The sequence below is a fragment of the Lepisma saccharinum genome, chromosome 6 (assembly GCF_977018435.1).
Source record: "Lepisma saccharinum chromosome 6, izLepSacc3.1, whole genome shotgun sequence".
NCBI lineage: Eukaryota > Metazoa > Arthropoda > Insecta > Zygentoma > Lepismatidae > Lepisma > Lepisma saccharinum.
This window is the reverse complement of record NC_139234.1, coordinates 34201610-34218082: the sequence shown is the minus strand read 5'-3', so window position 1 is coordinate 34218082 and position 16473 is coordinate 34201610.

The following is a 16473-nucleotide window of genomic DNA, read 5'->3' as shown; positions in this document are numbered from 1 at the left end:
TAAGGCTATCATTTTAATCAGAACGTGAAATCGGAACATTTTTACCACTCGACTCCTCTGTTTCCATGCATTAATAATGTGTGCGGAAACCATCTCAGTATGTGTGTTTGTCCATTTCTTCTCATCAGGTATAAAAACATCTATGGTATCTTTGAGTGTTTTTACGAAGCTGTTACACATGCACGGGATGGACAATCCACTCGACAACGCCAGATTCAAATTGTGGGTTGCGAACTGGACGCCGACAGCTCTCGAATATTTCTCTCTGATTCGAGCCTGAACACCACTAACGTGTCTTGTCCTCCCATTTTTTCAGCTCTTATAAAAGCCGAAACCCACCAAATTGTTCAGATTCAGGCCTTAGCACTCACAAGTGTTCAAAAATGCCTGTCACAGCTTCCGCTGTCTTGTCATATATCGGCACGAAACAAAGGAAGTCTTCTCGAATACAGGTGGATCACGAAACAATTAATGCATAATGAAAACCCTTCCGTTCCCAACACATCTAATGTTTCGTCTCCCAGTATGATCAAATGCTTACTCATTTATCTCCAGTGACGTGCCCAAGGGAGGGTTGGTGAGGTAATAACCCCATTTGACCCAGTATTCCTTTTTTTTAAAAAAAAAGAAAAAAGAAAAGAGGAACGTCAAAGACAGGGAAAAAATGGCAAAATCAGGACTGACTACCAAAAATAGTATGCGTAACCCCTCTCCCTTCCGAAAATCCTGGGCACGCCTCTCTTTATCTCGGACACATTTTTTAAAATGAACTCGCCAGAAGTTTTTATCATCGTATTGGAGATTGAAGTAAGATGCGTTCTTCCTGCAGGTTTGAATACGATCCTTTAGGGTGCTGTCGTCTGCCTGCCTTCACACCTAACCTTAACAAGGCCCTAATTTTCCATCCTTGTGACTTGGATTTTCAAGACTTAGGAAGGTTTCAGACTGAAAGGGACACGCGATACATGTCGATTGGAATACGTGCTATTAACAATAACAGGGTTATAGAACATTCTCCATCTTGTCTCGATAATTATTTCTCCCAAATTATCATTACATTATTCAAGATGCCAAAATCCTAATTTTATCTAGTGTAAACAAAAAAAAAATCCTGAAGAGGGGCTCAAGCCTCCCGATTCCCACCTTGGATACGTGCTATTAATAATAACAGGGGTATAAAACATGCTCCGTCTTGCCTCGATAATTATCTCTCTCCTTACATTATTTTTGCATTATTTAAGAAGCCAAAAACCTAATTTTATCTAACGTAAAGTGAAAAATTTCCTGGGGAGAGGGTCGAGGCCCCTGTGCCCCATCTTGGATACGTGCTATTATCAATAACAGGGTTACGGAACATTCTCCGTCATGTCTCGATAATTATTTATTTCCTTAAATTATTGTCACATTATTTTATTTCACACCACAAGAAACAAAAAAACTCATTTTATCTAGTGTAAACCTAAAACTTTCGGGGGGGGCTCGAGCCCCCTAAGCCCCCCTTCTGGATACGTGCCTGAGAATAGAGATGGCAGCACCAGGCGTGCAAGGTTAAGAATTGACATAATATATGTGAATAACTTTATAAATAAGAACAAAGCAAATTGGAAAGATGAAAAACAATAGAATATATTATAAGAAGACAAAGAATAAATATGAAAGATGTAAATTAATATATATATTTTATAAATCAAATCAGTGATCACATGTAAGTTAATATGAAAATTAAGGAAGTCAAATCACTGATACAAGTTTGTGTCTTTGAACAGATATTGCATCTGTATGATTGATTTACCATTCCTATAGGGGAAATTTTGTTTACATCAGTGGCGAGCGCGTTCTGATCGACGCCCCACAGCACTTTTTGGTTGCGCAGTTTAACTGTAGCACCTACTTGGATGCGCATGTCAATCGGCTGCACCAAGTATACACTCTGTTGTACCTAGTTAGTGGTGGCGCGTTCCAATTGCAGCCCCAAGGGAGGACATTAGTATTATTCCCAAAGCTTAGAGGAAAAGGTTGGAAAAGGATAAAGGAATTCGCTAAATAGTCAAAACCGAAATAAATTGAAATCCAGAGGGAAGTCCAGATCCTCCATATCAAGAAGGAAGTCCAGATCCTCCATATTGAGAAGGAGGTTACGATCCAGACCGTCCACCAAGAAGGAAGTCCCGATCCAGAACGTCCATTAAGTGGGAAGTCCAGATCCTCCATATCGAGAAGGAAGTCCAGATCCAGGCCGTCCATTAAGATGGAAGTCCCGATCCAGATCTGCCCATTACGAAGGAAGTACAAATAGAAGAATATCCAAATAGAGAAAATAAATAATAAAAAGAATATTGAGATGAAAATTGACTAAACGAGAAAATTATAGAAGAATGTAGCTTATCATGTAAATAGTCTTACTCCATGTATCCTGTTTTAAATAATATATTCGTTTAAACGTCTCCACTGGAAGGCATCCTGTCTGGTTTCGTTGTCTACAAAGAACCCTACCCTGTAGATAAGCTAGCTGAGTTGTAAGATTAAGGTTTATGTACCTTTGCACCAAATGAAGGTAGCACAGTATACGTTGTAAGGATGTGTTCTTTATGGGTAGAAACGTTCATTGATGATGTTCAGTTGTACGATTGTATTGAAATATGTCTATCACTCGGCTGATAAAGCTACTGCTACAGGTACAACGTACAGCATCAAAGAGATTGTACAGCATGATCTACACGGCACAAGCTGTACGAGCAGCCGTATGCAACAGTAGTTGTCAAGTTTATTACTTCTATTTTCTAGGGATGTGAATCATCCTAGAAAGTTGTTATCGAGCTAAGGTGGATTCCTGTCCAATTTCAATTCCGACTTTTCAACATCCCTGAAATTTCAAATGATAAAAGTGATTAAAATAGCAGTGTTAATCCATAAATGTAAGAAAGTACTTGACGAGGGAATAGTGTGTATAATTTGAGTTATTCACAATGTTCGAAAATACGAACATTTGCCGTTCTAATATAGCGAGGGCGAGGGGCACTCCACTTCCCAAGCACTGACCAGCTATTTGAAAAGTGATGATAGCATTCAAGGTCGCTCGCAGGATTTTTTCTTGGGGGAGGGGGGGGGGAGAAGGCTTAAAGTAAAGGAAACGTGGAGTCATGCTTTCCCGTAGTTAAGAGAATTCTCACAAATCATCCCCAGCACTAGGATAATTTGCATAAATCTGCTGTCTTTCACTGCACCCCTTGTCTCTGCCCGTAGCCAGGATTTTATTTCGGAGGCTCACCCTTTATCAGCAGCCGCCATCTAAAGGCGAAAATGTTGGGAGGGTAGAAGCCCTGACGATAAAATTTCTCAGTATAATACAACCGATCATCGGCAGATGCGGCGATGACTTATGAAAACAATAAAAATACTGCATTTTAAATATTTTAGAGAAGAAGTAAAAAAAAGTCAGGATATTCTGATATTTGTGCGAAATAACCCAAGCGACACGATGAAACGACTAGAAATACGCAAGGGATTCGCTAAGTTTAGCGCATCGGAACGAGAGCCCAGTAGCCTACTATTCCCCGTGGCCAGCACTCGCGCTACGTTTCCTATTGAAGGCAATGGTGTTCGCTGACCCAGGTCATGGCAGAAAATGTGCGAATCTCTACCTGCTCGGAAGACACTGAGAACGGCCGCTTCAAGGTCTGGTCATAAAAGGCCTTTTTCTTTCAGCTCTCATGTTTGCGGCAGGGTTTCTCTGACGTCATCAGGATTAAAATTTTTCCGAGAGCTATTTCCATTTTTCCAAACCATGCAATGCAAATACACGCAATGATGTCGTGAGTGATTTTTTTAAAAAAATGAACTGAAAAATCAGACTTACTTTCAATTATGTTAGACGAACCATCTAATGTTAACAGTAGGTTTCAATTGTCAACTGTCTTGAGATCTGTGCATAAGGATTGTATATCTGACGGGTTATTAACTAACTAACTAACTCTCTAGCCTTCTTAAACCCGAAGGTTCATGGCTGCAGCAACACAGGCCTTCCATCTGTCCCTATCTTGAGCAAGATCTATATACTCTTTTCCATCCCTACCGATTTCCCTTAGGTCCATCTCGACGTTGTCCCTCCATCTTCGTCTTGGCCTTCATACTGGTCTCTTACCATCAGGTTTCCCAACAAGAATCCTGAAAACTCCTCTTTCCTCTCCCATTCGTGCCACATGGCCTGCCCACCTAAGTCTTCTTGATTTAATTATTCTAATAATGTCTGGACATGAATACAAATTATGTAGTTCTAAGTTATGTAACCTTCTCCACTCACCTGTCTTCTCATCCCTTTTAGGTCCAAATATTTTCCTAAGGATCCTATTTTCAAATACTCTCAATTTATGTTCCTCTTTCAATGTAAGGGACCAAGTTTCACACCCATATAATACTACAGGCAAAATTACGGTTTTGTATATTTTAACTTTTAGATTCTTAGATATTAAACGAGAAGACAAAAGTTTATGAAGAGAGAAGTAACATGCATTTCCTGAATTAAGCCTACTTTTTATTTCCTCTTTAATATAATTTTCATTTGTTAATATTACTCCTAAGTATTTGAATTTGGAAAATTTGGTTCAAACGAGTTGTTATCAATAATTAGATTTTGATTATTACCTAACACTTGGTTTCGGCCTGTAAGCATATATTTAGTTTTCTCTTTGTTAACTTCCAAACCTATCTCCTTAGCAGTTTTGAAAAATATTTTAGCATTATTCTTAATTGTATTCACATCATCCCCCAGTAAGTCTACATCATCTGCATATGCTAACAACTGAGTCACACCATTTAATTTTAGTCCTTCTTTAGTTTCTTTTACCTTCCTTACAGCATATTCTAAGGCAAAATTAAAGAGCAATGGAGATAATGCATCTCCTTGTTTTAACCCATCATGAATTGTAAATTTGTCAGACATATTAATACCCACACGAATTTTACTTTCTGTTTCACTGGTGCATATTTTTATCATACTAACAAGCTTCTTAGGTATTCCAAACTCTACTAATATATTATATAATTTATCTCTTTTGACCGAATCATATGCTTTTTTGAAATCAATGAATAGCTGATGGACATTTTGATTATATTCCCACTTTTTTTCAAGTGTCTGTCTGATGTGAAAAATTTGATCTGTAGTTGATGTGTTGCGTTTAAATCCACATTGATAATCACCTATAATTTCATTAGCATATGGGGTTAGTCTTGTTAAAAGAATGTTAGATAATATTTTATATGTTGTTGAGAGTAGAGAAATTCCACGGTAATTATTGCAGTTCATTTTATCACCTTTTTTAAACACAGGAACAATTATGGATTCTTTCCACTGTTGAGGGATTTCTTCTTTATTCCATATTAAACAAATTAATTTATGAATTTGACAAATTAATGAATTTCCACCATATTTAATTAACTCAGCTGTTATTAAATCAATGCCAGGTGCTTTGTTATTCTTTAGCCTTTTAATAGCATCTTTAACTTCAGTCAAGTTAGGTTCTGGGACTAAAGGTTCTGCTGTGTGTACTTCATTCACTTCTGATTTATCTCCTACATGGACATTTAAAAGGTCATTAAAGTAGTTCTTCCATCTATTTAGAATATCGCTTGGGTCAGCTAGAAAATCACCGTCTTTATCTTTTATCAAGTTTACTTTAGGTTGCCACCCCTTTCTAAACTCATTTACACCTTTATATAAATCTCTGATATTTTTATTTTTGCTGTTTGTTTCAATTTCGTTAATTTTGCTTTTCAAGTAATCTCTTTTTTTACTTCTAAACGTGCGGTTAACTTCTCGCTTTATTCTATTATAACTGTTTAGATTTGTATCATCAGAGTTATTTAACCACCTAAGTCTAGCCTGATTTCTTATTTCTATTAGATTATGACATTCATTATCAAACCATGGCTTACTTTTTCTCGGTTTATGGTATCCTATACTTTCTTTAGCTGCTGATTCTATTGCATTACGTATGTGCTCCCAATTCTTATTTACGTCTGTTTCATTTATATTTTCATCATCATTTAAATCCTGCAAAACATCAAATCTATTTGACAGTTTAATTTGGTAATCTTTCTTAATTCTTTCATCAGTAAACTTTCCTGTATCAAATTTTAGAACTTTTAGATTTTGTTGCTTATGATTTATCACTGAGAGTCTTTCTCTTAATTTAGCAATTACTAAATAATGGTCACTGGCACAGTCAGCACCTCTATGTGTACGAACGTCAATTATACTAGTATGCCTTCTCTTATCAATGAGAATATGATCTATCTGATTATGAGTTTTACCATCTGGAGAAGACCAGGTATATTTATGGATATCTTTATGTTTAAAAGTGGTACTTTTCACAATTAAATTCTTTGAGGTTGCAAAAGTGATCAATCTTATACCATTATCATTACTTAATTCATGAAGACTTTCTTTACCAATCGTGGGTTTAAATGTCTCTTCTTTCCCAATCTGTGCATTACAGTCACCTAACAGAATTTTCATATCATACTGAGAAAATTTATCAAAGACCTGTTCTAACTCTGTATAAAAATCATCTTTAGTATTATCATCTTTATCTTCCGTTGGTGCATGTATGTTTATTAAAATAATTTTACACCACCTACCCTGTAAAACTGCATATGATATCCTATCATTAATAAATTCTATTGTTTTAAGAGCCGAGATAATTCTATTATTTATGAAAAAGCCTGTTCCAAAATTATGATTTTCAGTACCACCATAGAAAAAAGTATAATTTTTAGTTTTACAATTCCCTTCTCCTGGCCACCTAACTTCCTGGACAGCTACTACATCTAATTTATACTTGACTATCTCATTAACTGTACACTGAAATGCTCCAGGCCGGTAAAGGCTCAGAACATTCCAGGTGCCTAATTTAATATTTTTCTTATTCCTAACGTAGATCTTATCCTTAGTCCAGGGACCTCCCAAAGTAGTCCCCACCCGGAGATCCGAACGGGGGACTATTTTACCTCCGGAATATTTTACCTTGGGAACATCCATGGCCTTATATTGCTGATTCTTGACATGGCTTCGTACAGTGCAGAGTTGTCAGCTCTACGCCTAACCCCCAATATGAATGGAGGAACTACTACACAAGACAAACACAAACACATTAGACAGCACAACTACTACACAAGACACACACAAACACTTCACAACTATAACACAATATAAACACAAACACACCACAACTACTACACAAGACAAACACAATTAAATTACAATTATAGAGTACATCCAGAATATTTTATTTTAACCGGAATAAAAATCACTTAATTCATTATTGTTTCTGTAACACACTCATCAAACATTTCCATGGTAGGTTCATATTATATATATATATATATATATACAGTAAACGTGGTTCAAGTATTACCTACGTGAATTCGAACAAGTGTTCGAATCACGTCGCCAGGAAAGCTACGGGTTATTTGTTCATGTAAATATTGTCAATTAGTAGAAACTGGAGGAAAAATTTATTATTGCTCAAACTTATGACGGGTCGGCAGTTATGTGGAGGCATTTAGCGGATTTGGAAAAGAAAGTCCAGGGTGAGTACCCGAAGTACGCTCAAGTTATACATTTAGTGCTGGCCCAGGGAATGAATGAAATACCATGTATTCTTATCCACTTTGCCACTCAAGAACGTTAAAAGAAAACCCCATCCTTTTCACAACTCGATGGCAGTGGGGGCGATTAGGGGCGAGGGGGGCAGTTGCCCCCCCACTTTTCGCCACTTTTGCCCCCGCACTATGCTAAATCTTATGTACAAAGAGAAATGTACTGTCTTTGCCCCCCTCCCCCGGGGAGGCCCGTATCCAGGGGAGGGGCCATGGCCCCCACGATGGAATATAAAAATATCAAGCTATATAAAGCTACGAAAATAACATTTTTCTAATTTGTAAAAATTTAAATTTTGGCCTTGCATGCTTGAATGTGTTTATTGTGTGGAGAAGCAGGCTCCAGAACTATTGAGTAGTTTTAGTTTTATAACCATTTATACAAGAATACCAGCAGTGGCGGCGATTAGAGGGTGTAGGGGGTCAGTTTTCATCACTATTTTTTTCCCCACCGGTCTACCAAGAGAAAGTAATTTATAAATATATTATTTTCTAAACAGAATTATTATGGCTATTCAATGATTGGTGCTGGTGTAAGAAAGTTATAGGAAATTTGAAAACATTGTTAATTTAAGGAACACAGAACTATTCGAATACTTCCGAGAATTGAATGCTAACAATAAGCACCAAGCTGTATGCCATGTGACAGCCATTGTCTAAGCGAGTGTGTGGATGACTGTTGGGATGAGTCTGTCTGTGTCTGTGGTGGTGGTGTTGGGGGGGGGGGTGTATCAGAAGAGGTGTTCTTTGTGAGTGTGTTCCTTCATCAATTTCATCATACCATCGCTCATTAGTCATCGAGATTAGACAAACATGTCAGAGAAGCATCTAAAAATAACCTAATTCAATCAACCTCACAGCATTTCTGATCTTCTCTTTGTTCCACATTTTCAGACCTACCCTCTCCCATTTAAAAAAAAATCCTGGGTACGGGCCTCATATACAAAATAAAGATAAATAAATGCAATACTAATATAAGCAAAAATATTATTGATCATTATTAATAGAAAGCAAGAATTAAATAAAATCTGACACTTAATGAAACATTTCAACTATCTTAAAATATCTTTGCATTCATACAAACAGATTCATACATAGAATACATACATTGATTTGGTGGATTTTCTCAAGTCCACTTTATGCACATTAAGGCTAATCAGGACTGGACCTACAGTTTAAAGTGGAATCCGAACCACTATGCGCCTCCACCGGGAATCGAACCCGGGACCCCTTGATTACAAGGCTACGGCGCTACTACTGCGCCATAGGGAAGGCCATACATACATACATACGCACATACATACATACACACATACATACATACATACATACATACGTATAAACACGTTTTAAGATCTGGCCCCTCCTTCAAAAAAATCTTGGGTACGGGCCTGATTACCACTATACACTATTTAAATTATATAATTATAGGATTTCGGGGGGAGGCTTTAGCCCCCTTAGCCCTCCCCCTGGCTACGTGCCTGTTCCTTGTCCATGTTTTCACGCTACATTTTCACCATTTAAATTATATGATGAAGTCTTTCCAGCTATCTCAGGGGAGAAGTGTCCCCTGTCCCTCTCTGCGGGTGCCCTTGATAACATTATATCCCAAACGAATAAACGAAGAAAGTTCGAGCATCATAAAATAGAATTCTCCAATAATATCATTTTCATACTGCCGAAGAAAGAAGAAAAAGTTGAGTAGAAGAGGTGTAATAGGCACTGAACCTGAAATTTAAATATGCCTCTGCTGAAAATCGAATCTGAGACATCGTGATTACTACAGGTTGATATTAGCACCACGGTAACTATGTTAATACACACCAGCAGAAATACGGGATTTTGAACCTCCACCCCCAACGGTACTGAATAAGGGCTCCTATAATAATCGAGTTTCATAACATTGCCCTCTTCGCTACATCTTTACACATAAATAAATTTAACGAGATTTCAACAATACCATGCAAAAAAATTCAAATAAATGAAATAATGATATGATTACATTTTATCTGCACTTTGATTACAGAAATCGTAAGATAGATATCGCTTGTGCTTCGGCCTTGGGGTTTAGACCCAACTTACTATAAAAGAAGACTCTTGTACGTAATTAAAATCGTTAACACAAAGGCATATTCCACATTTTAAAACGGAGAACATAACAGGAAAGGCCTTTCTGGTAATCATAAATGAACTATCCCAACCTGTGGAATGCCTAGGATTTTCGAAAAGAGGATAACGTATACTTTTTTTTTTAATAGTCAGTCCTCATATTGACATATTTTTTCCCTGCCTGACTTTTTTTTTAGGAATACGGGTCAAAGAGCAAGTTATGATACCCATCAACCCTCCCTTCGGCACGCCACTGATCCCAATATCGGGTTCACAAATTATGACAGAATAGAGATTTTTTTTTACAATCTCAAAAGCCTGTAGTTTGCTCACGAGGTAGACTGCATCAGGTTTCAACTTCAGTACGAACATCACTTTTCGTCGGATAGTGGGATAGGCCCTACCTGAGTTCATAATGAACGAATACAATATCATTAATGTTTCATATTAATTTTCGTACATTTTATAGAGGAGGAATTTAGTATGCTATTTACATTATGGAGCATTAAATTCCGTAACGACTAGTTGTCCGGAACCAACCATTTTTAATGCCCCCTTTAACCTCGGAGATCTGCACCACTAGATCTGCTCTTATTGCCAGCACTGACTAGAAGACTAAAAACAATATCTCCTTTCCCGAACGTCAGAGTTCATCTGCAGCTGATGCCGATTTCTGCCAGTCACATAATGGCATATTATTGAATAGGCAGTATTCCATTTCACAGCAGAAGAGTTACCAGAATTTTCTGTCAAAAATGTAAGAAGTTGTACCCAAAATACTTTTTCAACACATAATATTCTGAAAAAGAACATAAGAAAGTAAGTAGAATATAATTTACCATATTCTGCCTACCAGAATTTATTTTACGCAAACGTAAAAGTGTTCTCCAATTGTGGGGTGGGGGCATACAAGCATTCCCCATCTATCTCCAAATTCGACAAAGTATCCTGCAACCTTGGGATAAATGGATAGATGCTTTTTATGGATCAGCATGGTGATGTTGCAGTTGGTGGGTGGATACTTATGATTGTTATGAAATTATCCAGCGGGGGGGGGGGGGGTAGCATCCTCCACGTTCTCCCCAACTTCGAGCACTTCATATGGGAACAAAATGCTGTTTCTCGAGAATCCTCAACCGAAACGAGAAAAATGTCACCAAGAAAAGTTGTTGGTCTTCATGTTCTCTACACCTATGAAAAAAGTTTAATGATGATGTACGGCGACATCCTGTATATACGCCCCTCCCGAGGATTGGATTTAATTAGTTATGGAGGTGTTGGAGGTCCAGCGTTAACGACATCGTCTGTACGTGGTCCTTGATGACGTGGTGGTAACGTCGTCACCTTGCAATCAAGGGTGGTGTCATATTGCACAATCGCTCGGATCCCACCTTTAATAAGTAGATCGTCGCCGCCTTGTAATCAAGGGGTCCCGGGTTCGATACCCGGTGAAGGCACATAGTGTTTCGGATCCAACTTTAAACTGTAGGTCCAGTCCCAATTAGCCTTACTGTGCATAAAGTGGACTTAAAACACCAACTCAATCAATCAATCAATTAAAAAGCAGTTCGAGTCCCGATTATCCTATGTATGCATAAAGTGGACTTAGAACTAACTTTTTTTTAATAAAAGAACAAGAAACATTGTGAGGAGATTGTGAAAATCAGGGGCAGGGTAGGATTAATACATAATTAAACTAAGAATAAAAAAATACCCAAAATAGGCTTTTCGTGTTTGATATTAGAGGTAAAATTAATGTAACTGCCCTCACTAAACATTATCACCGTTAACCATAGCCTATGCATGCGGTGTTTGGTGGTGATGGTAACGTTACTTCACTGGCGGTTATGCAAGCGAGCTCTTCATGTGCGATATTCTTCTTTCATTGTTAGTAGTCATGGCATTGAGAACAAAAACTGCTTTTATGGTACGGATAAAGATTTTATTGCCGCTTTAGGGTTTGCTTTAATACCTTTATTAGTTAATTATGTTATGTCGTACGGCAACGGTTGAATCACCCAACATGATGTCCAGTGATGGTGCTAGAATGAATGAGTGGAGAGACAGAGGGGGACGAGAATATTTTCTAGGAGGGTCAGTCACTTTAGAATGCAAATAAATACCTTACAAAAATGCATGTTTGCCTTAGCTAAATGAACGTATATTTTTCTAGATTTTCTTATTGTCTTGGGCAGACATCCGTGGCGGAGTGACGATCCTATTAACCTGTAACAAATGAGAATTCTCATAAGCTGCTAATTTGATTTTCAGTATGGGCATCCGAGTTCTTGCAAAACGTAATTGTATAGTATCAAGGTAAGATATTTCCACCAGTCACTGTCTAGAAGACTAGTGAGAATAAGCACGTTCAAAATTCTTATATGTTATGAATTTCAAATTCAAGTAACATCGTGGACAAAGAAGTAACTTTTACTGTTCCTTAAATGAGATACTTCAGTGTATCAAATTATATGGTGTAGTTTAAAGGGTACAATTGGCATCTTGTAGAAAAATGTACTCCGTTGTTTTCTATTACCAGAGACTTAATTTGTGTGGTTATTAATCTTATTACTACGGACAACGAAGAACCTATTTGTTTAGTTCGCACTGGCTGGAATGAAATCTAATGATAATTCATTATCTCGAATGCTAACAGAAAAAAAATATGTTGTGCATTGTAATAAGACACTAAAATTCAATTAAACTTTCTTTAAAATGCCACTTGGAATTGGAATACAAACAACGTATGGTTGTTTTCCGTTGTAGTGGCATAGTAACGGGAGGGGTACAAAGGAATAACAAGATATAGGACCTCCTACCGCAGCGGTACAGCACAAAGGAAACATTTATAAGCAAGGAACCAATTTTCAGACTCAGTACTCAAAGGAGTAAATTAAATCAAATATACTAAAAGTGACGGCCCCTCCCAGATAATATTCCTGCCTGTTCTTTTTCTTCTTGCGCTGTCACTGAACAGAATTTAATACTGAACCTTGGCACAACACTACAAAAGAAAAGGGGTTAAATTTCAACTTTTCAAAGCATGCGCAACCATAATGAGTTAATTCAGAACACACCTCCAGAGAGAGAAATGCCGTTCCCCTCTATGCGACCTGTTTGGTGCCCTCGAAGCTACTTCCGATTACATATAATCACGTATGACGTTCAAAGAGCGTCATCAATTCAGCACATCAAGACGTTAAGTTCAAGGCCACCGATCTCTTCTGACAAGATGAGCATGAAGTTCAACAGGAACGCTTTTAAAGTAGAAAACTCAAGCGGCATGTTAGCCGAGAACAGAAACCGCGTTTCTAGAAAGAAAAGTGTCATTTCGCCGGACTTTTTCCAAACAACAACCACTTCATCGCAGGCGATAAAACCCGCTCTCTCTCATTTTGAAATCCACGATCGTATACCGAGCTCGGGGGAGAAGCGGGCAAGAATCCAAAAGGCGTATTACCAAGTCAGATCACATCGATTCGCCCATAACCATTACATGTTTCGTCATTTGCCACTAGCCGATAACTCTGACCTTACCAAAGTTTGCTGTAAAAAGTAGGAAAATGTTTGTTAGTTGGTTTCATAACCGACAATTGCTTATCGTGAGCTTGGATGATGTAAGGTTTAATTAGAAAATTATATGCATTGAGTTCCGGTATTGTTATTTCAGTGGAACATTGTATTTAGATGAATCTGTTAGTACCTACGTACAAGGGATGAAATCAAGATATGCTACGTAAATGATAATAATAGTAATAATAGTTTATTGTTACTTAATGCTGACTACAGCAATGGCCAGATACAGTGCCACGTCCAACATTTCTACAATTAGTTCCCTACAGAACCTGCTTAATTTATATATTAGAGTTTTTATCAGTCCACCACCGCTGTTGCAATAAATTGAGAGCAGGAAATTCTGTTTTGTCCTATATTTAGGAACCTTGTAAGCAATAGCTTTCTAAAAATTACTTTCAAGCTTCTCAGAGAGCATTTACTATAGAAATACACTTGCTTTTACTTATTTTCGTATAACAATAACAATAATAATAATAAGATGAAGAACAACAACGAAAACAACAAAAAGAGTTGTTGTATATCTTAAGAAGCAAGGCGAATCCTCGCGTCTAAAATAGAATCTTTCGGGATTAGAGTTCTCGATCTGATATCCGAATCCTGAATCCTACTTCTAGTTCGAACTGAAGGGCGAAAGGCAGAAATAGGTAAGATTTCGTTCTTCCTTACCGAACCACTAAATTATTCAAGATCTAGTGAACGTGGACGCAAATCACAATGATTAGAACCAACGGAGCATATCATGCTTACATAGTAATTGTAACTTAAGCTTTTTCTTTTCTTTTTAAAGCAATGTAACTGTAAGTAGTTACTTTTTTTAACGAAGCAGGCCTTAGGGTGCCATGACACTGCTTGATGGCCCCTTTCTTCTCCAAAGATTCAAACTAAAGAAAGTGCAATTTCTTCAATAAGAAATTAATATCTTATCACTTCACTGAAATATTTTCGAAAGGAAGTACTTTTAAAAAAGCATTTTTGAATTGTATTTTCGAACAAACGTGACTACTGAAGTTGACAATATTAAAATTCTCAGCAGTGACATACGAGTTTTTCAGAAGAATGCATGACAGGTGGGAACCGTATTTGTCTTTGTGTGAACGGATTTAACGAGACCTATAGGAAGGCCAAGACGAAGATGGAGAGACAACGTTGAGATGGACCTAAAGGAAATCGGTAGGGATGGAAAAGAGTATACAGATCATGCTCAAGATATTGACAGATGGAAGGCCTGTGTTGCTGCAGCCATGAACCTTCGGGTTTAAGAAGGCTAGAGAGTTAGTTAGTTAGTTGAACGGATTTAACTACCCTGATTGCTTTTGTTAAAAGTATTTCTTCATAATGAACCTGAAATCATTTTAATCATCAGAAAGGTAAAGCTACACGATTGATTGATTGATTGATTTGCTTTATTTTACTTCGCTTTTTGTGCCACTTTTGGCTAATTTGCGAAGATGAGGATGAGTGATGACGTGGTGAAATCGATGAATGGACACTCAAAAACATCCATGCCCAAGTCGGGATTCAAACTCGGCACCCCTGGCATCGTAGCACGATGTGCTAACCACTCCGCCACGGAGGCCGGGGTAAAGCTACACGAATTCAGTTTTTTCAATATTCATGATTTGGACAACTTTCTTCCTCCCTCTTCTAACACGCCATTATAACAGATAGAATAATCGCTGTCCTCCAATACAAAATTTGTGGGTTCCATTCTTGCTGCTAATGTATTATTCACATTCTTGTCACATTTTCGGAGGATATGCAGGATGAGTGTGTAACTTAATGACAGGCCAACAGTTTTGAAGCAGATAATAAATTGTACAAACTCTCAACGTTACCTCACTAAACCATATGTGACGAGTGAAAGGTGGTATTTTGATAATATGTTGTGTCATTGTTGAGGAGGAAGGGGTTTACCCGGCAGGGTACTTCGAAAGTTTCTAATGCTAAAGGAGATAGGTTGATACTCTGTTGATCCCACAAAATTTTGTAGAACCCATTTTGACAGACAGTTTGGAAGCAGTCTTCGAACTGCTGGTAGGCATTATTGCATCCTTTTCCAGCATCTCTCTTATTTTCATGGAACTCAGTGGTTTGGTGTTGTGTTGACTCGTGAAGCGCATATTTTTGTTCTGGGCTTTGCAAGTTTTTGGCTAAACAATTATTTTTAAATTTTGTTAGGAGCATGCATGTTTTGAATTTAAAATATAAAGTTTCAAGACTCGAACCCTGTAGAAGAAAATACAAGGCTTCGCCACTGAATCTACCCTGCTTTGTTTCATAATATTGCAATATTTCATTACAAGAAACCTGGCTGGATTGATCCACTTACCGATAAGGATATACATAAAAAAAATAGTTCCTCTTAGAATTTTCAACCTCGTCTTGTTCGTTTCGAAAGCATATTGTTTATTGTAGAATAGTACATTTGATAGTGTAAACCATGTTAGCCGAAATGGAGACTGGATGTTGACTAACTTCTGCTTCTATCGGTGTTTAGCATTGCGATCTCTGGTATACGTGATTAACGTCACATACACCTTGTTACAAAGCATACCATCACTGCAGTCTTTACTAGAACCCACGCTCGGGAGGAATCTAGACCAAGGAATTGGCAGAAGGAAGATTGTTTGTTGACATGCCTCTAGAGGTATGAAAGCAAGAGAAGTGTACAGTGTACACAACACCTGATTTCACACGGTGAAGGTGTACTACACAGACTCTGTCGGCTGGATGGCCTCAAGCAGTTGATGGCAAAAGTGTCGTCATGGTCTTCTACAAAGAGATGAATGAAAGCTGAGTCAGCAGGAAATTCAGGATCCTGTTTCTTCTCTTCCACTCCTCGCTGCGATCGTGACAAACATAAGGAACAGGCTGTTGGAAAGTTAAGCACGAATCTAGAAGCAGTAAATTTGCCTTCGACTTGCAGAGAGGACGCAAGGTTTCACTTGAATGATGAAAGGTCATGTTTGACATAAAGACAACCTGTGAAGTTGATTAAAGACGTTTTGTCAGAGAAAGAAAATCTGGCAACTAACATGACTGGAATTTTAGGATTCAAGGTATTTTCATTTAGAAAACGACAAACTAATCATTGTACAGAATTGTGAACAAATTTTAACACGTACTTTTAGT